The sequence below is a fragment of the Schistocerca nitens genome, chromosome 3 (genome assembly GCF_023898315.1).
Source record: "Schistocerca nitens isolate TAMUIC-IGC-003100 chromosome 3, iqSchNite1.1, whole genome shotgun sequence".
NCBI classification, from domain to species: Eukaryota; Metazoa; Arthropoda; class Insecta; order Orthoptera; family Acrididae; genus Schistocerca; species Schistocerca nitens.
The window spans coordinates 353012007-353037454 of record NC_064616.1 but is presented as its reverse complement, the minus strand read 5'-3'; the positions used below and the strand labels follow the sequence as shown (position 1 = coordinate 353037454).

At 43.1% G+C, this 25448-nt stretch overlaps 1 pseudogene; it reads right to left on the bottom strand.

The window, feature by feature from the left end:
• Window positions 1-9591: 9591 nt before the first annotated feature.
• Window positions 9592-10761, bottom strand: LOC126249229 (protein DEK-like; annotated as a pseudogene).
• Between the last annotated feature and the right edge of the window lie 14687 nt (window positions 10762-25448).

Genomic DNA, 25448 nt, shown 5'->3' with positions numbered 1-25448 from the left:
GGCCATGCAACCGAAACCCTAGTAGAGATCTTTGAGTCACTGTTAAGCAACATCAAGCGGTGATAGTCGCATATCCTTGTGGATGGGAATGAGGAGACAATAGAGGTAACCGTCTGGGATCTGCATGAGAGGCGACATGAGATCCTGACAAATTTTGATCCACACGTACGCCATCAGGGGACAAAATTTCCGATAAAATTCCAGTGGGAGAGCGCCAGGGCCAAGCGGCTTGTTCGTAGAACCCCGCCTGGATATCATCATGGAATTTGTCTTCTGTGACGTTAGCTAGCAGATCCATCATTGGATCCCCAGGAACTGAGCCAAAGGAGAGTCGGAAGACCGCCTTAATGTTGGCAGGGAGGTGTCATTGTGCAGAGTACAGCGTAACAAGATGTGCATAGAGGGCGGACACTTTATGCATTGGCTATATAAGCGTCGCCCATCATCAGTCGTGAAAACATTAATCAACGTCCTCCGACGTTGGCGCTGTTCAACTATGACATGATACATAGATGGGTTCTCCTGTGCTAACCCATCGTGTGCGCGCGACCTGACCATAGCTCCTTCAAGTTGACAGCAAGAGAAGAATGTGAGTTGTGCCTTGGCACGATTCAACATCGCCTGGCTTTCTGGCGAATATGGCATCATAGTACATTCCCTGAGATTGGTGAAACAGAAATCCTTCGTTCGTATCTGCCATGCCGCGACCTCCCTTCCATAACAATCAAGGTCTTGCGGAGGGCGTGCTTTGCGCAGAGCACCCATCAGACTGATATGCATCACGGCGTCGATGAGAAGCTATCCACGTAGTCTTGATGAGCTGCCGACAGTTGAGTGGAGTAACGTGGATTGTGTTCAGTTTCCAGGGAACCCGGCTGCGCCACACCCTTTGGCGGCAGAGACTGGTGGCGCAGATACATGCTTCATGGCCAGAGAACGCAACGGACCAGACTTCAGCAGCCTGCACCCCACTGACAATACCGCGGGAGCTATAAACACGATAAAGACGGCTTGAAGAATGATTAGAGAAATGCGTAAGCCCCGGACGAACACCATGAACATGCTCCCAAGAGTCCACGGTTGATGTGCTGGAGAATAGCCGCTAGTGCCGCGCACAGTGAGTGACGGGGCAGTTGGTCTTTGGGAACCTGGGTGGAGTTGAAATCGCCTCGCATGACAATGCATCCTGAAGACCCAGTAAGAGAGGCGTGACTGTTTCGGTGTAGAGAGTGGAACGTTCATGGCGGTGACCCGAACCACACGGCGCATAGACGTTTTTGATCCTGACTCCACTAACGTGAGAGCCATATCTCTGGCATCAGGGAGATAGGCAAATGTATCAGCGAGGATGCTGTTATGTAGGGTGATAGAGACTCCACTACCAGTAGGGGCAGCATGGGAGACATGTGCAGTAAAATCATGGAGAACACAAAAAAGGTTGCAACATGCACCTCCTGAGGAAGGACAAAGTCAACGTCTGCATAATACAGCATATAAAGGAGTAATGCCAGTTTGTGGCGTACGCGAATGGTGGTGACACTGACTGTGACTGTGCGACAAGTTTGGAATGCTGCCATCGCTAGGAAGATGGGCGATTCAAACATGGTGGAAACACAGAGAACTTCCTGTTAGACCCCCGTGGAAGTGCACATCACTCTGATGGGGAGGGAGCCGACCCCACCTAGGAGGTCCATCGCTCTCTACACCTCCAGAACGTCCATCCTCAGCATCGACGTCGTCTTGCCAGGCGACAGATGTATCACTAGGCTGGTTAAGTGGAACATTATCAGAAGTGCACCCACAGGTAGACACAAAAAGGAAGCCAATCGCATCAGACGTACGCGGGGGAAGGCCGGTGTTCATAGGTGGACGCTGACTGGAGACTGAGGCGCGTTGTCAGTTGTCGGGGCGTCAGACAACGCATCATCAGTACGAGGGTCATCTTCCTGTTTACACATCCAGTGGAGGCAGTTATCGGAAGGTTTAAGGGGTTGTCTCTTCAGTTTCCGCTGTGACGTTACTTCCTAACATATGGTTCCGTGTTGTGTGGCAGGCGGTTGTCATCCGGCATGTGGCCAAACGGCAGACGGGCGGAGGTCGGTATAGCTCTATGATCAACAACCATGGGCTCGGGACAGAGGGCTTGCGTCTGCTGACGGCCATCGTCGTTCGTACTGGCTATGGTGGCAGTGCAGGAGAGACTGGTAAAACGTCAGTCGTGTTGTAGAGAAGAGTCAACGCCGATGCCGACTGACTCAGAGTGGACGCAGCAGGCAGACCCGCTGCAGCGCGTAAGATAGAGGTAACACAATGGGTGCCGCAGGGAGAGCCATCCTGCATGAGGACAACCGTGCAGCCGGCAGTTACCGAGTAGGAAGGCATGTGTTTCTAAAGTTCAATTTTTATCTGACCGACATCACTCAGGACCCAGTATGTCTCGAACGTCTCCCACATTTCAGCGACGTGACTGACTACGTTGCTAGCTTTAAAAATAATGATCCAGGAAGAAAAGGAAAAGTGCTGGGAGAACTTCACTACAAGGATAGAGGAAGACTGTCAAGTAAGAAGGAAATTACTATATAACGTATTAAAGAGTAAAGGAAATGAATATGAAAATATCCTTGCGCTGGAAACAGAAGACTGTAACTTAATATGAGGAGAGCAAGGGATAAAGGGTCAATTGAGAAAGTACTTCAACATGCTGCTTAATGGAAATGGGGACAACGCAGTCATCAACCACTGTAGATTAATTAAGGGAGTCCAAACCGACGGACACCCATTAACATGGCGTGAGGTAGAAACAGCATCAAAGAGCATGCGGAATGTAAAGTCGAAAGGCTTTGATGATCTCAGCTCAGACATCAGTGATTTGGGAAGAAAACAAAACACCAGACGATTGGAGTAAAGGAGTCGTCATACCTTTTGTTCCAGAAGGGAAATTGACGAAAATGTGGAAATTACAGAGGCATCACCCTGCTGTCACACATCCTGAAGCTGTGAGACATCACAGAAATGAGACGTACAATATAGTAGAACCTTTGCTCGACGAAGAACAACTTGGATTCAAGAAAGGCAGAGGTACTACGGATCCTACTTTTGCAATAAGAATACTGACAGAAAAGTACACTGTATATGGAAGAAATCGTGTGATTGTATTTGTGGTCAATAAAAAATCTTATGATAGTGTTCCTCGAAACAAGATATGGGAATGTTTCGAAGGCTTAAAGGTGCCAAAGTAGCTACTTGATAAAGTCAAGATGCTCTACCAAAACTGTTACAATTGTGTCCAGATAAGCAACAGACGATCAGAATTGCTTGAAACAGATAAAGGTGACCAACGAGGAGTTTCCTACTACCAATCCTGTTTGTAATAGTAATGGACATTATAAACTCTATAAAGAAAATAGACAGCAAACTAAGAGCCATAGTTTTTTCTGATAGTCTGATAGTATGACGAGAGACAGAAGGTGATGCACAGAAGAAACTTAATGATTGTAGCAACAGATTCATAAATCTCGGACTAAAAATGAGTGAAACAGGGACAATATAAATGACCATCAACAGGCAAGGAAAAACCTCAAGTATATTTAGGAGGAATCAAAGTAGAATATGTATCCCATTGCAAGTACCTAGGAAGAATGATCTCGAAGGACAACACCACTAAGCAGGAAGTACTCAGCAGGACACAGAAAGCATCCAATTTTTACAGTCAAATCACGATATCATATAATCTAAACCGGTGTCTCTTTCGAAATTTTTGAATCTCAAACCTCTACATAATTGCACAGACGGATGGTTCAAATGGTTCAAATGGTTCTGAGCACTATGCGACTTAACGTCTGAGGTCATCAGTCGCCTAGAACTTAGAACTAATTAAACCTAACTAACCTAAGGACATCACACACATCCATGCCCGAGGCAGGATTCGAACCTGCGACCGTAGCGGTCGCTCGGTTCCAGACTGTAGCGCCTAGAACCGCACGGCCACTCCGGCCGGCACAGACGGATGTCGAATCGAAAAATTGTTTCATATTCTAGCAGTAAGCTCACTCGGAGTTAATATTAAAACACTCTGGATGACTCTCGGCATCTAGCAGCATTCCATATAAGTTTTGGGAGACTTCATACAAAAAGTCTGGGGATTTTAATCACACTGAGTTCTTACTTGGTTCACTATTAGAACAACGAATTGCGTAATTATCCGAAGTAGACACGCATATACGATAGTGTTAGCAATCTAAGTTGACTGTCAACGTTGAGTTCTTGCGGCATGTTAGAAATGGGAAGGGAAGATTTGTTGGTAGGTGCAGATGATGGGAGCCACAGATGGTGTAGTAGGGCTGTAACGCAGGCTATTGAAACGCATCCCTATTGGTTTTTGAATATTTTTGAACAATTCCAAGTTGATTTCTGAACGAATCATAAGTTGATTTTTGAATGCGTGCATAGCGTACGTGATGTCTCTGCCAGGGGAATCCCCTTCGCGTCTAGAAATAAAAAACTTCCCGCAGACGAAAGAGGACGGGCTGAGCGTAATAAACCCGAACGGGTGAATGTCAGTTGCTGTTTGTTTATGTGGTTGACTGGGTGTGCGAATGATCAGCGTTGTTATAATTATCAGCAAAATCTATAGGTTCAGACAACCACAGTGGAAATAAGCGGCTAACAGGAATAACTGGTAAGAAAGGTGACATATTAATCTTCTCGTTGGATCCAATAAAATGAAATTATCAGAGAAATTTTTTGCCGTATTTCTACACTACTAAGGGCCATTTGCACGGTCCCTGGTTAGCAGCCACTTAAGTTCTATTTCCAGAATACTGCGGAAAACGCAGTGTACGGATAGGTAATAATACCTAAACCAGAGAATAAACGCGGGAAAACTAAACTCGTGATTCTGGCAGGGTTAGTGAAGTTAACAGGAGAATAAGTTTTGACAGTGGCAGGAATAGTTACAGAATTAGTGATGACAAGATTGTTTGTTAGAATGAGGAAGGAGAAGAAATGGGGACATCACACAAATTATGTGAAAGAATATGACGATTCCCAATTTATATATAAAATTCGCAATGTTACCTTTCGATCTCATGCTGGAGAAACTTGAGTGTAAGAATGAAATGTGAAACCACTTCATAACATAGAACTTGTTACTTGTAATAGGCCGAATAGGCATTTGATATTGGACTTAGTGAATGACGTTCTGCAAATGAGGTAGATAAGAAGGACCATTTGTGCCAAAACAGTCTCGCTTATTTGGCGTGTGTTACAATTGATGCAATATTAGAAAGGCATATTTCGTTTTATCTAGCAGACAGTGACAAAATAGACATAATCAAACAGAGAAATACATCAGTCTTGGGTACTATTCGTATTAACAGCTTTTCCTGTATTAGACAACAACATTTGGATTTTTCATGTAGGAAAACGTTTGATGGACATTGATGAGGTAATGGATTCTTTCGCAGAAAGGAATGCACGCCGTGTAAAGCTGTAACAATATTAGAGGCAAAAAAATGCTGCGATCTAAAGAGTGAAGGAAAGTGTACTATCTTGCTTGCCTCTTGTCTTTACTGGTTTATGTCACACAATAGAGAAAGATATTAGCTAATAGACAGTAAAGACTGTAAATTTTATGAAGAGTTCTTACTCTCCCAGTTACAAATAATCCCACCCAATGTTATCTGTGAGGTTTTTTTTTTAAGGGAGTAGTATGTCAAACCACCCGACTTGGAGCAACAGAGCACCACTGGACTTTTAACTTCCGACATGAATATAGGTTTGACGGCTTCCATTACAAAGTACACACGATTGAACTCCACAGAGCGAAATGCAGTTCCATGTGATAGAAGAGTGCTGTGTGCAGAGGCGTGGCACTGCACTTTGGCACACTTAAGACCAAAAAAAATGTCTTACTCCTCCTCGAACATACATGTTTTGTATATCAAACTCTTCAGACAGATGTGCGCTACAAAATGAACATATTTCTGAAAAATCGAATTTTTTTTTAAATTTTTGATGTCCTGTCTCAAACGGTCGACGGTGAGACAGGGGGGAGGGCGGGCGGCGCCATTATCAAGTTTTTGCCCCGGTTTGGAAATATCGTAGATCCGGGACTGAGTTGTGAACAGGCTGTCTCGTGGAGAACTTACGTGGCTGCCAGCAGCATCCAGGCCTTCCTTGCATCCTGAAACAAATTTCAACTTGTAGAATTTAGGGGAAATTCCAGTTCGAGACAGACGTATATGTCTCCAGATTTATAACCATCTGTTTCTGGCACATTATTTAGTAACCGGTCGCTGTGGCCGAGCGGTTCTAGGGGCTTTAGTCCGGAACCGCGCTGCTGCTACAGTCGCAGGTTCGAATTCTGCCTCGGGCATGGATGTGTGTGATGTCCTTTGGTTAGTTAGGTTTAAGTTGTTCTAAGTATAGGGGACTGATGACCTCAGATGTTAAGTCCCATAGTGATTAGAACCATTATTTTGTAAAACACAGAATTATGGCAATTGCAAATTCACCTCGAACATCCACTGGGCGATGAAAAAGTCTCTTATTTTCCACACTTTATTCTATAAAGCAACTAGTCCCAGAAAGTCAGTTTTTAAATGTTCCTTTATTGTTTGTTCAATTCTTTCCTCCGTAAGGACGCATTAAACTTTCAGATAACCAAATGCGTCGTCTCCACTTACGATGCATGGCATTGGTACTCCCTTGTCTTTCTTCGTGATTCGTAAATTGTTACTAACAAAATTTTAGTGCAAAATTAACTGCATAAAAATAAATTAGTCACTATATTATCAGTATGCTCCAACATCTATGTAAGTGAACTGATAATCCACAGCGCATAAAGCAAGTGAAACGGCGGAAAATTAACTTTTATAATTATAATCAAGAACGTTTGTTATGAAAAAAAGGCATAATATATTCCACGTCAATCTCCTTCGGCTGAACTGTCACGATTGATGACCAGCTGGCTGACTAAACTGGCTGCTTAACATTGCGGCTGCCTAGTGCGCTGTAAATGGTTCAAATGGCTCTGAGCACTATGGGACTTAAGATCTATGGTCATCAGTCCCCTAGAACTTAGAACTACTTAAACCTAACTAACCTAAGGACATCACACAACACCCAGTCATCACGAGGCAGAGAAAATCCCTGACCCCGCTAGTGCTCTGTAGCCCGAATCTCTGAATAGATACAGTCAGTAATGTGGATGTATATTTCAACACGTACTCCGAAATACGGTGCAAGTGTCTTGGCATTATTGTAATTGTTATTTGAGAGCAAAGCGATATGAGCAGATAAAATCGTAGTACAAACGGGGAATCGAACTCTAAGCCTAAGTTTTGTACCCTGGAACTTAAGTCACTAAGCTACAAAGTCACATTTGTCGACAAACCATTCATAAGTTATTTATAAAACACAAACTGGACAGAGCCAAGGGAACAAATTCTAATTCTGCACAAGAAGTAAACTAAGAAAATACCGTGGTATTATATTTATTTCCTACTTAGTTTACAGGTAATTTATTAGCGAATAAATCTGTTTGAATAATGTATTTATCCCAATAATTATCCAGAAAAAAATCTGTTCGAATAATACCCTATCTCTTTTCACCACTACTCCTTACGCTTCCATTCTCTTTCTCTTCATATTATCAAATGTAACCACTTCTACTACTTCATTTACTCGATTTACTCGTGAAAGCCTAACGTGTATCTGGACTGGAGCTTTCTTGTTAGTTATAAACAAAACTGACAATTTCAGCCTGTTCTCACACTCTTAACGTAAATATTTTTAATTTATACACTTCATAATGTGTCAATATGGTAGTGCAATTTTAGCGACTGACCGAAAACGAGCATTAATTAATTAGCTATTACTTCAAAGAAATGTACAGTTACACAACTGAAACGATGGCCTTCAATAACATTCAATATTCGATTATCAGTTTAACTTTCGTTATACTGTGGTGTAGGCAGCCGCAAAACGCGTGGTAAGTTCTGTGCTGCCTCGCTCCTCCACAGTCCAAACGAATGCATATCACTCGTTGCAAAGGAAGGGCGGTTGAAATTATAGTACATACATGACTGGTAAAAGTGAACTGTATTTGTAGACTACATTGAGAAAAACAGTTGCAGAAGCGTGCACGCTGCTTGACGGTCACTGCCAGTCTCCCCTTGTTCCGGCCAGTTCGGCCGTGCATGGTCTGGACGGCGGGCAGAAAAAATCCTTACCTGCAGCGAGCGTCCAAGTCGCTGCTGTACCCTTGTGGCACGTTGCACCATACAGAACATTCCACCCACCTAATTTATATAATTTATACTAAATACAAATAATCACATGCAGCATATATAACACAAACAAACAAGGAAATAAAATGATTGAAGAAATTGCCAACTGTAAACAAAAGAAACACTTCAGTTCGTAATTTGATAGTGATGTGCACTAGAGTCTATGTTTCCTGTGGAACAACACAGATCTTCGACAGTGATCGTTTATAAGTTCCCGTTGCTGTGCGCACTGAAAAAACTCTTACCAGGGCGTGTACCAACAATGACCCCAGACCGCCACACGAGGTGTGGTAAATTGTCTTCCTGCAGTAGAACCGATGTACCTCGCTGTAGATTGTCCTTTGTTGGTCACCAGTCAGTTCTCTGTTGTAGTTGTGACAGGTAATCCCTTGACCACCGTTTCCAGATATGCTGCTTGTACTGCTGGATGAGCTGCTATCTTGACAACCTGGATGATGGCTCTGAAAGCAAGCCTGGCTCTGGGATAGTTGTTGAGGGTTCAGTTTGCCTTTCTTAAGGATTGGTCGGCCATGTTGTAGTTCTTCAATTTCCTTGTAATAGTCTTGCTGTTGCACCATGCGAATGACTGCCTTCGATGCTGTGTGAAGTTCTCCTGCTGTTAGGTTTCCACTAGGCCTCTCAGTGGGTTGCCGCCTAAGATGGTTTATACATCTCTCATTAAGTATGGAGTATCAAGGTCTGAAGAAACTGACGAGTTATAGCTTCTCTGGAATATTACGTTAATAATAAGCTTCTAAAATTTATCACTAAAATGAAAAGGCTTCCGTTAATAAAAGTAATTTAAAACTGCTCATAAAAGTATACAGTTCTATTAATGTAGAATGTTGAAACATTGAAAGAAATATGCACACTTCAGAAGACCTCTGCCCTCATTCTCATGGTATTTCCATTAAAGTTTTTTGGGTTTGCAACTGCAAGAGATTATTTCTTGTTACTCTATAAACCAAATCAAATAACCAAGTCAAATAACATTATCTTGATGTGGTCATATTTATTTAAAATTGCATAGTTTTCTGCAAGATGCAAGTGCCGGCCGAAGTGGCCGTGCGGTTAAAGGCGCTGCAGTCTGGAACCGCAAGACCGCTACGGTCGCAGGTTCGAATCCTGCCTCGGGCATGGATGTTTGTGATGTCCTTAGGTTGGTTAGGTTTAACTAGTTCTAAGTTCTAGGGGACTAATGACCTCAGCAGTTGAGTCCCATAGTGCTCAGAGCCATTTTTTGCAAGATGCAAGTGAAGTGCAAGTACAATAATCGCTAAAACTTGCAGCAGCATATTCTTCACGTAGATATCAATGATTTTAATGTTACTTTAATGAAATCCTTCTTGTGTGCCAGGTAATAATACGGATAATGAGCATATGCTTGTTTACAAACAGTCTTCACTGTTATTTCTTAGGGGTTAGCTCCTTCCAAAAATTCCTTGACACACGACTTTTTCTTCATCTGTAGGTGGTTCCTTGGTCTTTTTTGAGAGGGGTTCGTCTTCAGAAGAAGACCCGTCATCAGTCTTACGAGAGGATTTCCGTTTTTAGCTGACGATTTCTTCTCAGACTTTTTGTTTGGAGTCTTTTTAGCATTAGCCTTCTTCGATCTCTTTTTTAGATTGGCTTCTGCGACCTTCCTTTAATTTTTACTTGGATTCTGAATCATCACTGCTAGCTTCTTCATCAGGTTCACCTTCCACATCTTCCTTGTTCCTTTCATTTTCTTTGTCTGTTGCTTTATTTTCTGATTTCGGAAGGTCCTTTTTTCTTAATCCATATCGTCTTTGCCATCTGACGAAGCTTCCCTTAAGCTCTTTGAACGTGATGTTCGTTTTTCTGTTTCATTTTCCGATTCTAAATTAATCTTGCTGCTGGCCTTTTGGGCTGTAGAGCGCTTTGGTATGCCGTCAGGAACAGGCGCTCCAGAGCTTGTGGGCTCTAACAAAAATGTTAAAATTCTCTCTACAATATCATCACATTTTCCCTCTTTCTCAAAGTCTAAAATACATCAAATTGTTTTCAAGACACTCAATTCCATCCTGTTCAGGATGTGTTTCTTCTTTTCATACTGGTCTGACATTTTGTCAAAGTCAAACCCACAGAATTCCCGTATGTTCTTTCTCACAAGAGTGACCTTCCCAGCTCTGTTGAACAGAACTCTGTGAAGCTGCTTTAGAGGATCAGCCTTGTATTTCTTGAGAAATGCGTCAGTTCTTGGTATTTCACCCAGGGGAGTTCCTTTGCCTTTTGGTATTTCAATTGCCTCCGTTTCTTTAAGCTCACTGAAGTCTTCTGTGAACCTTTCCACCTTCTTTCTCTCTCTTGCACCTGATATTTCCAGGCTTTGATCCAGAAATGGAACTGTTTCATCCCCCGACTTGTTTTCCTCGTCAACATCCTCGTCATCCTCACCACCATATTCTTCTTCACCCTCTTCTTTTCTTTGCACAGAAACAGACTTCATTTTTTCTCGCTGCCAGATGCTTTCTACCTGAATGTTAAGGTTGGTATTGCGTGCAAGGCATGACAGTACTCTTCGAGCATTGGACTTAACTGTATGAGGAGGTATCTTTCCTGACACAATCCAACCAAATGATGTTCCCTGTAAGGTTGGGTGGTTATCTCTTTTCATTTGACCAGGTTGCAGTGCATCAAAAAAGGTCGATGCTCCAAGCAGAAGATCAATCTCACCGCCGGCCAGTGTGGCTGAGCGGTTCTAGGCGCTTCAGTCCGGAACCGTGCGACCGCTACGGTCGCAGGTTCTAATCCTGACTCGGGCATGGATGTGTGTGATGTCCTTAGGTTAGTTAGGTTTAAGTAGTTCTAAGTTCTATGGGACTTATGACCTCAGATGTTAAATCCCATAGTGCTCAGAGCCATTTGAACCATCAATCTCACCAGGTTCGTTAAATGATGGGTTTGCTAACCTTAGGTGCTTAGAAAGCTGCCAGGTGGAGGTTTCAAGGGATGTTGTTGGCAGTGGCCCTGTTATACGCGGCAATAATGCACAGACAGCATGTTTGCCGCAGTCAGAAACCCTTGAGGAAATGTACACACTGCAAACGTGCGACGATTTTACCGTTTGAACGTCGCTGTTGCCACTTATTAGTATCGGATGCCGACTGAGCTGTAGTCCCATCCGATCTGCTAAGCTCCTACACATAAAGCTCATTTGTGAGGCACTGTCAATAAGTGCCCAGCATTTGTACAATTTCCCATTTTTGTCGGCGATGTTTACAAGTGCAGTTGTTAATAATACTTCTGCACGTTGGTGGTCTCCTTTCACTGTGCAGTATGTTTGCTGTTGTTGTACATCCGGTTCTTGGTTTCTGCTGTCACTTCTTCTGGCTTGTTCCTTGTGCAATAATGTGTTGTGGTGCCTCTTACAAATGGGGCAGTTGCCGGCATGGCATTCCTTCTGCCTATGATTCACGCCCAGACAGTTGAAACAAAGTTTTTGTCTGTTCACGAAGTCTATTCTGCTAGCAGTTTCACTCTCTTTGAACTTAGGACACCTACTTAGCTGATGCGTTGAGTTGCAGAACGCACAGTCGAGAGCAGTCGAGAGAAATGTACGTCGAGAACTGTACCCTACTGCCTTAGTATGCTTCGCGGCCGGCTGCTGGGACTGGGGTAGCATTTCGTCAGGATGAATGAGCTCTAGAGTCTGACAGCTGGTTTCTAGAAATGCCACCAGATCTTTCAAACGCGGAATTGTGGTCTCAGCTGTTCTACATTCCCACTGTTTCCTCAAAGTCACACTAATATGATCCAACAAAATGTGCGAGAGCAGTATTTCATGCAATGGAATGCCGACCTGCATTACCTCAATCGCGTTCAGATTTCTCATTAGCTGATTAATTAACATCCGTAAGTCCTTAGCAGATTCAGCTTTGACGCTGGGCAGATTCAGAAGTTCCTTTACATGCAAATCAACAATTAACTTGGGATTGTTATATCTATGAACGATCAAATCCCATGCAATGTTATAGTTACTGTCTGTAACCGGTAAGTTTTCAACCAGCTTACGAGGTTCACCAGACACACATGACAATAAATAATAATATCGCTGGACATAAGTTAAAGCGTCATTGCTAATAACTAATGCCTTGAAGGTATTGAAGAAGTGCGTGAATTCTGCTATGTTACCATCGAATTTTGGTAATGAATCTGCTGGTAGCTTTATTTCACGTGCACTGCATGAACTTGCAGACTTAGGTGGTAACACAGCATTTGACTGGAGCAGTGTCGCTATCCTTGATTCTAAATGTAAGCACAAGTCTTCCAACGACTCCCTGTCCGCATCTTGAGATTCTTCTACATCGTTAATCTCTAACTGAGTTTGGATATCGTTATATTCATCCTTGCTCGTATTTAGCAGTGACTTCCACAATCTGATGTCGTTGAGACTAGATCCTTCTTGAAAGCTATTAATAAATGTGGAGAGTCCAGTCACTCGTGACTTGATAACTGCTATTTTCTTAACTAAATTTCGTTTCTCCACAGGATAAATGTTTCAGGAGATTAGCACAAAGGATAATAGATTAAGGAAATAGAGCCAGGCTGCTCACAGATCAGAACGACTGTACCTTTAGCGCGCTGACTGGGCTGCAGCTGCTGACGGAGACGGCGACGGACGGCGCTTACTGATGCACTGGTGTCGTGTTGTCAGAACTGCTTGGTTGTGTTACGACGTCTGCTGACTTGAGGTGCACTTCACAACACGATTCTCGTGGCGTTTGTACCGTGGAGAGCTCTAGTACGGACGTCTATCACTGCTGATACTTCAGAGAGATGCGGAGCGTACGGTAATCTCGAAGAATCTCAGAAAAAACCACGATAACCCGGATACTCGTAATTCGCAGTACGTGCGAATCAAAGAACATAACTTTTGTACTGTAAAATGTTCGACTAGTTATATCCAGCCCGAAGGACCAAAATGTAGGCAGCCGCAAAACGCGTAGTAAGTTCTGTACTGCTTCGCTCCTTCCACAGTCCAAACGAATGATTATCACTCGTTGCAAAGGAAGTACATACATGACTGGTAAAAGTGGACTGTATTTGTAGACTACATTGAGAAACACAGTTGCAGAAGCTGCTTGTCGGTCACGGCCAGTTTCCCCTTGTTCCGGCCAGTTCGGCCGCGCATTGTCTGGACGGCGGGCAGAAAAAATCCTTACCTGCAGCGAGCGTCCAGTCGCTGTTGCATTCTTGTGGCACGTTGCACCATACAGAACATGTGGTAACACTTGGTGAATCTGAGGTATACAGCACACATCTTCTCCATAGAAAAACGTGGAAAATCGACAGCTAGGAAGAAATTCTAATTATAAATGCATCTGAACACTTGGCGGCACATTAGTGCCGCTACGTTGTGCCGAAGCTGTATAGCAGAGGGTATGTTTCCTTACCCGGGTGACAAGGCCACGCGGCTGTTTCTTGTCACTCCGTGAGTGAGCATCGCGTTATACCGAGTAACTGAACTGCCAGCTGCATGCTTCTACGTGCAAATGAGTAGCAAGTGATGTAGACGAGTGCTAATTACGTGGATTCACCCCGTGGATGCAGTGCACTAGTCCTCATTAAAAGTTACGTGATGGTTCTGTTTAAGGAACTGGCATAATTTTCCTTGTAGTTTTTGGGCCTCGCAGGTAGTGATGTTGACTTGTAAGGTACTCCTAACAATATTCTTTACTCTTGTTTCCATCTCTGAAGATGTAATGCAATGATCCAACTGACAGCGTTTCGTTTCGTCGTTGGGTACGAAATTGCCTCTGGGGCCAGGAAATCTGTTGGGGTAAGGACGCTTTGAGAAGTTCTGTTGATGAGTGACAACTATGTCCCAAATTTCTTTCACATTGGAATATAAAAGTCTGTGTTCTTCATTACGTATTAGCATGCATGAATTACCTTGTGCAAATCGATGAGCCCGCGAGGTGGATGGCGTGGAATTTTGAGTTCGTTGGTATCTTCCTGTTTACTGCTGATCACCACGTGCTCTGATCTCCGACGATAGATGTTGCCTGCGGATATGTTTCCATTTGGATTTCCAGTCTCTGTCTATGCATTTTCGATCAATAATAGTTCTTTTCTAGCATTCCGTCATTTTTTACTCGTATAACCTTTGTTTTCATTATATATTTTCCATGGAAGTTTCATTTAGATGCAACTTTATTCGATTAGTAAGTGACTTAAGTAATACATTCCAGTGGGAATGTGTTGCACATATATGGAACGATTAACATTGGCCAGAACTGTTTCATTAAGCAGATGAACGGTTAGGCTATGTGGCGGTATTTTTCACATTTTATGTGTACTGCCATATATAGGGCTTGTGGCATCTGTAAGGTTAAGTCCTCCATTTTCAGTGGTCAACGCGAGCATATTAAACTTTGGGCTACTCGTCGAGGTGTGGACTGGACTTGTGTCACGTTATTGATTTCTGAGATCATGTATACATTTTTGATATTATCCTTTTGGATCTCGTCTAGTTTTCCTTTACCGTGCTCTGTAACACTGGCTCTAATGTTTTTAAAAGAGCTTCCTACAGTTCACAGCTGTAATGAGTTGAGTGCCGTGTCTGAAATCAGTTCCTAAGAATTTTGTATTCTTGATGACGGGTAACTGTCTTTGTTGTTGTGGATTTATTCCCTATACTGTGTGCATGATTCTGGATTTCGTAGTGTTCAGTTCGGCGCCCGACAGAAGTTCGTAGCGGTTTATAATCTTCATTCCTTTATCCAGGTACCTTGTATTTGCCATCGAAAAACCAGTGTTATCGGCATACTCTTTGCTCACTAACTTCTGGTCGTTCCTAGTTAACCCTCCATTTCTTTGATCAGTTGCCCATTAGCAGTAAGTCTGGATATGCTATTTTTCAATATTCTACTTATTGTATCAAGGAATGGTCGTGGTCAGAGGACAAGGGTCAAAACCCGCATCCGGCCATCCTGATTTAGGTTTCCAGTGATTTCTATAAATTGCTTCAGGCAAATACCTGGATGGTTACTTTGAAAGGGCACGGCTGACATCCTTCGCCATCCTTCCCTAATCCGATGGGACCGATGACCTCGGTGTTTCGTCCCCTCCTCTCAAATTAATCAACCAATGCTGTGCTGACCAACTGAATTTCGCTACAGTATTCCGGCTCTGCAGCCTTAAACACAGGTAACAACGTCGTCCAAGAACAACCTCGGCGAGCTTCCAACGTTATCCACTCGAACTGCAAGTTACAAATAGTAACGGGTCTATCACACTCTGTTCGGGTTCTCCTGGAATTACGTTTACGTTTGTCTACTTCGTTTCGTTGAGATAGACGAGTTGAATTCTATCTGATAGGAAGCCCTGCATCCAATCATAAATCTGGTCCGATTCTCGGCAAGATCGTATTTTTTTTCACTAAACGACAATGAGGATATCTCCTGGCAGTTAAGAAACACATCAATGTGAGTGTTTTTGTCTACAACTCTCCTGAACGTATAGACGAACAGAAACAGCTGAGTTTTGCAAGATGTGTGTCTCCGGAATCCATGTTCATGTTTATGCCGAAGATTTTCGTTCCCAAGAGACGTCATAATGAGTGCGGGTAAAACAAGTTCTACAAATTTACAGGAGACAGACATCAGCAACATAGGCCTACAACTATGCGCATCTTTCCGACGACAGTTCTTGAAAACGGGAATGAACTGCTCTTTTCTCCAGTGTCTAGGTACTCTCTGTTGCTCTAGTGTCCTTCGATAAATCACTTTTAAAATAGAGCTTTGTTAAAATTCAACTTAAGCTACTTCAGCCGTTGCAGACAAAAAATCATTTATCGTATGAGCACCCAACTTTATAAAAATGGTTCAAATGGCTCTGAGCACTATGGGACTCAACTGCTGTGGTCATCAGTCCCCTAGAACTTAGAACTACTTAAACCTAACTAACCTAAGGACATCACACACATCCATGCCCGAGGCAGGATTCGAACCTGCGACCGTAGCAGCAGCGCGGCTCCGGACTGGAGCGCCTAGAACCGCACGACCACCGCGGCGGCTCCAACTTTATAGGAATGATGTTCAGATTGAGAGCTGCAGGATTTGAGTTGTTAGTAGTGTTAGTGTCATGACTTGCCAATAGGCTCTGGTAGTGGCACGGGGACGTATGATTGAAACACAAGCATCAGTGTGCTTTACAGTTGCACAGTCAATATGAGTCTGGACGTGGAGAACTCTTGAAGCTGTTTAATCAAAACAACAGCAGTAGTACTGCAGCTCTTCGCGAGTATCGACGCATTATATAGAAATACGGAAAGGTCGTGGGACACCAGGGTTGAAGAACATGATTGAGAAGTCTGAATTAATTGGTCATATGGGGACTGTTCCTGGGAGAGGCTGACACAAATTGTTGAAGGAGTTACTGTTTCCATGGCTGAGAATTCTGGACGCATTGTGCTATCATGAAGCCGTGCACGAGCTGTGTCACGACAGGTGAACATTCCACTGCCCGCCATTCGAAAAGTGCTGCGAACAACTGTGAAATGATACATTCTCAGCTGCGAATATGGACAATCATCAGCTGTAAACAGAATGACGACAGTGAAAATTTGTGCTCGACCGCTACTCGAACCAGGATCTTGAACTTATCGCGAGCGGTTCCCTTACCACTATTTGATTTCATTTTTTTCGCTATTGTTCTCAACATTTGTTCGGGGCGGACGTTCCATGACACGCGTTCAAGTTAATGGTTGATCCGTTCACTAAGTTTATTTATTTTATCTAATTTTTTTATTACAGAGGGCAGCCAACCCTCTGACCGAACACGCTGAGATAGCGTACTGGAACCATTAGACTATCAGAGAACAACTCCCAGCCATTACCAAACTTCCATATTTCGTCAACGATGTGTCTACAGCCCGTGCTTGTACATCAACTGTGTACATTCCAGTACAGGAGAGACATTTTACTTGAAAGTCGCTTGCCCGATGGGTGTCGGCGGATAACTACTATACTGTAGTGCCCGTGTTACTCTAAATTACGATGCAATGTTCCTTCGGAGATGCATGCATGTCTCCCGAACCAGATGGCGCAGTGGTTAGCACACTGGACCCGCATTCGGGAGGAGGACGGTACAAACCCGCGTCCAGCTATTCTCATTTAGATTTCCCGCGATTTCCCTAAGTCGCTTAAGGCAAATACCGGGATGGTTCCTTTGAAAGGGTACGGCCGTCTTCCTTCTCCATCCTTCCCTGATCCAATGAGACCGATGACCACGCTGTTTGGTGCCCTCTCCATAATGAACCAGCAAACCATGCACATCTGAAGAAACAGGCATTTCCGCGTCTAAGGGCGTTATGAAATGTATTCGTAGATATGAATATGGAGAATCGTCAGATGTATAATAGAATGACAACAATGAAAAGTTGTGCCAGACCGGAATTCAACCCGAGTTTCCCGCTTACCACGAGTAGTGGCCTTTTTATTTATGTTTTATTTATTGTTTTTTCGCTTCTTTTGTGACTGTGCTCGACACTTGGTCTGGGCGATCTGGTTGTCGTTCAAGTTCATCGTTGTATACTTCAATTGGCCATTTTTTTTTTTTTTTTTTTTCGGAACGCGCTGACCTACTGTGCCGTCTGCCATTAGGGTATCCGAGCACGGCTCACGACCAGAGTCAAACTTCCATATGTCGTCAACCATGTGTCTACAACCTGTACTCGTACATCCTTTATGTATATTCCCGTACGGTGGAGACAATTTATTTGAAAATCACGGCAGATAAATACTATATTGCAGTGTCTTTGTTATTCCACATGACGATGGAATGACTTTTTTCAGAAATTCTTGCCTATACGAAATGGATGTACGAGTACAGGTTGTAGACATATGGTTGACAACGATGATAGTTTGGGTATGACCATGCGTTGTGTTCGAATAGCGTAATGGTAAGGCGACCTCTCCAGATAAGCGGAAAATCCGGGCTCGAGCTCCGGTCATTGTCATCATTCCATTACGCAGCTGATGGTGTCCACATTCGAAACTGCAAATAGATTTAACGTATTTCATAACGGCTAGAGTCGCTGCATTGCATCGTAATTTGGAATAAAGCAGGCACTGCTATATAGTACTGAAAAAAGTTTCCACAAACTTTCATTATCCTACAATAAATCGTTTTTCATGGCCGGGGTCTTCTCAAGTAGCGAAATTTTAATTATAACCATCCTGTAGTTTGGATACGTTAGCTATACTTTTTACGTACTAAAGTATGACTTTACGCTCTACTGACGTGACGTCTTAGCGACTACAGTCTGTTCAAAAGTACTTGTGAACTGACAGCTACGGCGAAAGTTTTTTTTTTTGGGGGGGGGGGGGAGGGGGGCGCACTCGGGAAGTACGGATCGCATTCCAGCAAACCTACGAGACCTGTAGAAGCAGCAAGCATCTGAAGTAGCCAAATCTTCACCCCTCAACCACAGCACACCCCACTTACAGTGTGCTTCAGATGCAAACAGCCTGCTGTCCTGTGTAATCGTTGTACCCTGTGTCTTTCTTTGTGTTCGTTTTTTAGGTTGTGGGAGTTATTTTATTTGTTGTTACTGTTAATTGCTGTTTGATACAGAACAAGTAGGGAGTTGATATTCTTCACGGGTTTGCAGCCGGATCATGTCGTCGTCCAGACACAATATTTCTACGGACCAGCTGGCCGCCATCTTCACGTGATTTCATGCTAATGCACTGCCTCGCCGGAACTGAATTCCAGCCACAACGACGGAAACCTTTATACACCATGAACAGAGCACCGCGCGTGCGTAAGATGATGGGCAGCGCCTCCTGGCGGCAAGTAGACACGCAGCGCGCCGGTGGGAGAATACGGCAGAAACGATAAATCGCAACAGCACTAGTTGGAAGAATCCAATGATCGAAAAGAAGACCGTTGTTGTTTAATGTCGGACAAAATCGGATTTCATATCTTACTTAGAGGAAAACCTTTATCTCTGTTAATAATATTACTGGATAATCTAATTTCAAATTGACCAAACAGTTTGGTCCGTCACGCGAGTCCATAGAGGATACTTTTGAAGCTGTTGCTTATTTACCCTTTGCGGGAAGTATATCATCCTAAATTTCAAGAATTTTAAGATAATATAATATTAAAAGTGTTTTTACGCCGGTGGCCAAGACTAGAGCCCTTCTTGGCTCAGTTAAAAGTAATTTGGGCTTGAGGAGGCCCGGGGTTTATGAAATTCCGTGTCACTGTGGAAGAAAGTATATTGGTCAAACTATTCGAACCATTCAGGACCGGTGCGGGGAACATCATCGGCACACTCGGTTGTTCCAGCCTGAGAAGTCGGCAGTGGCGGAACATTGCCTTAACGAAGGACACAGGATGATGTATGACAAGACACAATTGATCCCTCCTGCTTCTCGCTATTGGGAATGTGTTCTTAAAGAATCCATTGAAATTAGATTATCCAGTAATATTATTAACATGGATACAGGTTTTCCTCTAAGTAAGATATGGAATCCGATTTTGTCCGACATTAAACAACAACGGTCTTCTTTTCGATCATTGGATTCTTGCAACTAGTGCAGTTGCGATCAATCGTTTCTGCCGTCTTCTCCCACCGGCGCGCTGCGTGTCTACTTGCCGCCAGGAGGCGCTGCCCATCATCTCACGCCCGCGCGGTGCACTGTTCATGGTGTGTAAAGGTTTCCGTCGTTGTGGCTGGAATTCAGTTCCGGCGAGGCAGTGCATTAGCATTAATTCACCTGAAGATGGCGGCCAGCTGGTCCGCCGAAATATTGTCTGGACGACGACATGATCCGGCTGCAAACCCGTGAAGAATATCAGAAGTTATTACGCCGGGAAAGTCTACGAAATCACAAGTAGGGAGTTCCTTGAAAGTTACTTGTAGAAAAGTTCAACGTCATCCTCTTGGCCAGGAAATTTCCGTACGTGTGCAAAGGAACAGTTTTCTTGTTACGTGCTTACTTTGAGACTAAACAATTTAATGGTGCCCCGCAGCTATCCGTTAACAAGGTAATCAATAGAACTACTGCAGCTCTTAATATAAGCGAAAACACCGTTGTTAAGGGTTGGAAGGAAATTATCCAGAAAGAAGGAAAGCTAGAGAAACATCGAAACACAAAGTTCCACAGCAATGCCTGGGCGACGTGGTTACCGTCGTCGCTGGCGGCGCAGCGTTCCTGTTTATCGTTCTCTGAAGGCGATAGACATTGATCTTGCTGGGCAGTTCAATAAACAACAGCTAATTGGAGGACCAAATGTATTTCGAGGACTCCGCTTGAACTTTACATGTGATGTACAAGCTGTGTTTGGAGGTAGTACATGGCTTACACTTGCAGTAGTATGGGGCAATCATTGTGATTATGGTGGCCTTAAAGCATTTCCAGATGCAAATATTCTTACATGGAAGACGTGGAGTATAGCAGAGACAACAGGACTTTTGGCTAAACAGCCGTATGGTACACTTGTTCGAAGTATGCCATTTGTGTTGAGTACTAGAAGGAAGAAGAAATTGAATGCAGATGAATACCTGTTTATCTGGGCTAAAGTTGGTAATGGAAATTGTAAAATAAAGATTAATGGTGACTGTATGTTATATTACAGACAAAGTTTGTCCTACCCGAGAACCATCCTTATCTATCCCGTGAGATTACGAATATAGATTCGTTTGCAGAAGATATCATTCGTCGTCTTGATTATGATTATTATTGCAGAAAGGGGCATCCGACACACTGCAGGCTATCGGTCACACTTATGTTACCTTAACTTTTTACAATCAGTCGCACATCGTTATTCACAGTTTTATGTAACGTAGCCTTTCACTATTGACATTCACGTGGCTGTAAGCTGTTGATGGAGAGGGAGGATATAGCTGCATCGCGATGCCGATTTTTAAGGCAGATCCGTACCATGAATATCGACGAAGTGGTGTAGCTTCATGAAACATGGGGCAACATTGGTCACGATGTCAAGCAAATCTAAACAGACGATACCACCAATGGACAATGGCAATGCCTTGCTGCAAAGGGACAGACGTATTTTTCATCACTCTGCCACCTCGTTAGGTTTTCTCCAAAACAGTGGTAAACTCTTTAAATAAAAAAATGCAGTAGATTGTCATAAAGAAATGAACCATATTACATTTACAAAGTGGTTCGTAGAATCACAAGTATCAAATCTGAGAAAACCGTCAACAATCCTTCTAGATTGTTGTTGACATGGCACCTACCGTGGCACAACTAGAGGAGGAAATGATTGATTGGTTTCAGTCACGTCAAGTCGATTGAAGTGAAAACTTTAAAATGTGTAACTTATGTAAAAAATATCGCTCCACAAACCAGTATCCAAACTATGAAATGGACGAACTTGCAAAAACATGTGGGCATAGTAACCGTACGGCTACCACCTTACCACTGGCACTCAAGCCCAGTAGCATTCATATGGGACAAAATTACAGGATATGGGGCCAGTAATAATAATAAATTAAATCTCTCTGCAGTGGAAGCAGCCGCGTGAGGTAGCCGTGCGGTCTAGGGCGTCTTGTAACGGTTCGCGCGGCTCCCCGCGTCGGAGGTTCAAGTCCTCCCTCGGGCATGGGTGTGTGTGTGTGTGTGTTGTCCTTAGCGTAAGTTAATTTAAGTTAGTTTAATTAATGTGTAATCCTATGGACCGATGACCTCAGCAGTTTGGTCCCACAGTCCTTACCACGAAAATTTTTGCAGTCCAAGTATTCACAAAAATCGGTTAGGAACGTCATCAACGAAGACTGGAAGAAAATCGTCGAAGATACGCAGAAAACATGGCAAACAATACCTGTTTTTGAAATTCCTGTGGAGATGATCAATTAATTTCATAACGACAGTGACTGTGACACTTCAAGCATGCGTGATAGCGACGAGAGATGTCAGTGACGTTTTTCCATTATCATAAGAAATGGAGCACAAGTGGATTTAGTTCCACGCCTGCTAAGCGCAGTTCACATTCTGTGTAGCTACATAACAAAATTATAATGTCCTAAGTATTGAAATTTTAAAGAAAGCCGTATAAGCAACCAAACAAATGAAGTTCTTCTCAGGCATTCAGTCCGTATCACACATAAACACATTACTGTTTATATCATACATGCTGCAATAATAAGGCTCTGTTTTTTGTATCGCTTTTATTCTTGCTCGCAGTAGAGGCTGCTCAATGTAAGATAAGTTTTTTTTTTTTGGTTTGTTACGAATAAGGAGACGGATCAGAAAAATTAATAACAGGTTCATTACAAACCTAGCTATCTATTCCTCGTAAGAGACTGTGCAAGCGATTGAATGGTACTTGATGCGATTGCGGATCATTGTGCGTCAAATTTAAGTCAAATTACCTCGCGTTAGAGATGTCCTGCAGAGTTCCCGTTTAACACAGATGAAAATATGATGTATCCTCAAGATTTAGCTCGCATACTGTGTTCTCCGAACTTCAATAAAAAAAAGTTTTTCGCGTGTCTAAAATTGGGTATCGTCGTCAAAAAGTGCATTTTCGTTAACTGCCCGTATATAGTCTTATTAATTTGTTGCCGCATATAAAACAAAAATCAAAACATAGTGTAACTCTTTCAGAACAAATTATGACATTTCCATACATATACAGCGAATAGTTCACGAGTTTGATCGAGACGCAGCAACTCTATCACGCTCCTAGACGTGTTCCTATCGACAGGTGAATGCTAGAGTAATTTTGAACAGACTACACGTATTTCAATGTAAACACTCCATAAGGTTTACTTAATTTCGAAACATCATAACATATATCACCAATAATGAAAAAGTAACTACACGATTGTCAAGTAGCGATGTGAGACTCTATGATGTGCAATTATGATTTTTTTAAGCGCACAGTTTTCTCTAAATGTCATGCGACAGTACTTGTTCATCTTGGGAGGTAATGATTACTCGCATAGTGTAAAGGCGCAACTGCGCATCAGCGAGGCGCCGTGGAAAACGCGGTGTGCAGCGATCAGGTGGCAGCGCATCAGAAAATGACGCAGCGCCGTGGCGCCACCTGGCGCTGGCATCGTTTTTCTTTATGATTTCTTGTTAACTCTCAATTTAGCATCAAGTTCCAGGTCGTCTGTTGTGTGTACAGGTCAGGAGAATTTTCTGGTTGTGACTCTGGTGAATAATGTGTCTAGCTGAGATGCGCCAGGTGCCTCTTCACGTCCATTTCGAGGATCTCAAATATCTGTGTTGCTCATCCGGGATATCTTGATTCACGGTGCGTTACTATGTGCTGAGAATATAGATGTACTGTTGGATGCGCTTCCAGTTACCTTGTAGCGAGCTGTCGCATCTGAAACGACGTCGACTGAAAATCTTGAATGTCTACTGAAATGTTAAAGTATGTTTCCTGGACGTTCATCATTAGTTTCTTTTCCCAACGAAAGTTGTACGTGAGACATCCGAAAAATGATTATCATGTACCTGTGCTGCAATATTCCTGATTACTAAAATACTGTCATTATATTATTTTATTCGTAACTAACATCAAACATCTACCACTCAGTTTTGGGCATTATAAATATGTGCAAATCATAAACACTCTATTGAAAACATTTCAGTGTCTATACTAGATATCAAATGACGTAATGACAGTTTGTACATCATATCAGAAGCATGTACTTTCACTTACTGCGTAAAACAGTAATACACTGATGAGGACACTCTATTATCTGTGTATGTAAAGTTGTGAGACAATTTTCTTTTTTTTTTTTTTTTCAACAACGAAATTTTTCGTGAATTAAAAATACGGGGAATTAATTTTCCACAAGATGTTACTTGGTACCTAAGTTAGTAATAGCGTGATGGGTTTCCGAAGACACCTTTGGTATGAAACTGACATCCAAATTAATTAAATTGATCAATTAATTACCCACCATCACCCCCACCCACAACCCCAGATGACACAGTTTGTTTTCCCCAGCTGGCATGTAGATGCCCGCCCCCTCTCCCTCTTCAGCCCTCAACCTCCCCCTCCCCCACCTACCATATTGATGGTAATTTCGAAAATTGGTGGGAATTAGGAGTTTTGGTGGTAAATTAAGAACATAGTCAAAGATGGCGGGAATTTCAAAGATGGCGGGAATTTCTATGTATCAAGACTGTGCTCATGTCCCCCCCCCCCCTCGACGCCCGCAAGGGTTATTGGGGGAAATTCAAAACCACGGTGTCCTTTCTGGGACTCAAACCCCAGTTCTTCTGGATGGAAAACCCACGTGCAGCCCACACCACATGGGAACAGTCCAGATGCAGGAGAGTAAGTTTATATTAGTGTACTTCATACATTTTGGTAGGGAAACTGAAGTAAAAATCGGTACTAATTACGTAATTAATCATAACGATCGGTCGTAATTACATAATAATATGCCTAAAATCGCAACACAGCTCAAATGTCACGACAATGTCATACAACTGGTGTTGTTCTGCTGGGAAAAAATTTCACAATACCACTCGAAACTGGTGGCAGATGTGCTCAACCTCTACATGGGATGGTCACTTCACCTACAAGCTGCCGGGAAAAAGGGTGGAGTGGAATGTACTATCCTTATTTTTGGCGGGCATTGTGTCCAACTGACGAGAAAATCTTCAAATGTGTGTGAAATCTTATGGGACTTAACTGCTGTTATCAATCCCTAAGATTACACACTAATTAACCTAAATTATCGTAAGGACAAACACACACACACCCAGTCCACATACGCAGAGGTGTGTTGGTACATGTCAGAGCACGATGCAGCGAGTAAGTGTGCAGACGTTTTCTGACGTTCTAATGGTGACTGTGTGTTGAAAATGGCTCAAAGAACACATATTGATGACGATATGAGAGGTAGAATACGAGGGCGACTTGAGGTTGGTCAAACACAGCAGGTCGTAGCACGGGTACTCCGTGTGCCACAGAGTGGGATCTCATCCAGCAGACAGGAACGTGTTCAGGCGCTACAGTACGGGACGTCCACAGTGTACAACACCACAAGAAGACCGGTATCTCACCATCAGTGCCCGCAGACGGCCACGGAGTACTGCAGGTAGCCTTGCTCGGGATGTTACCGCAGCCACAGGAACAGTTATCTCCAGACACACAGTCTACAGGCGACTGAACAGACATGATTTA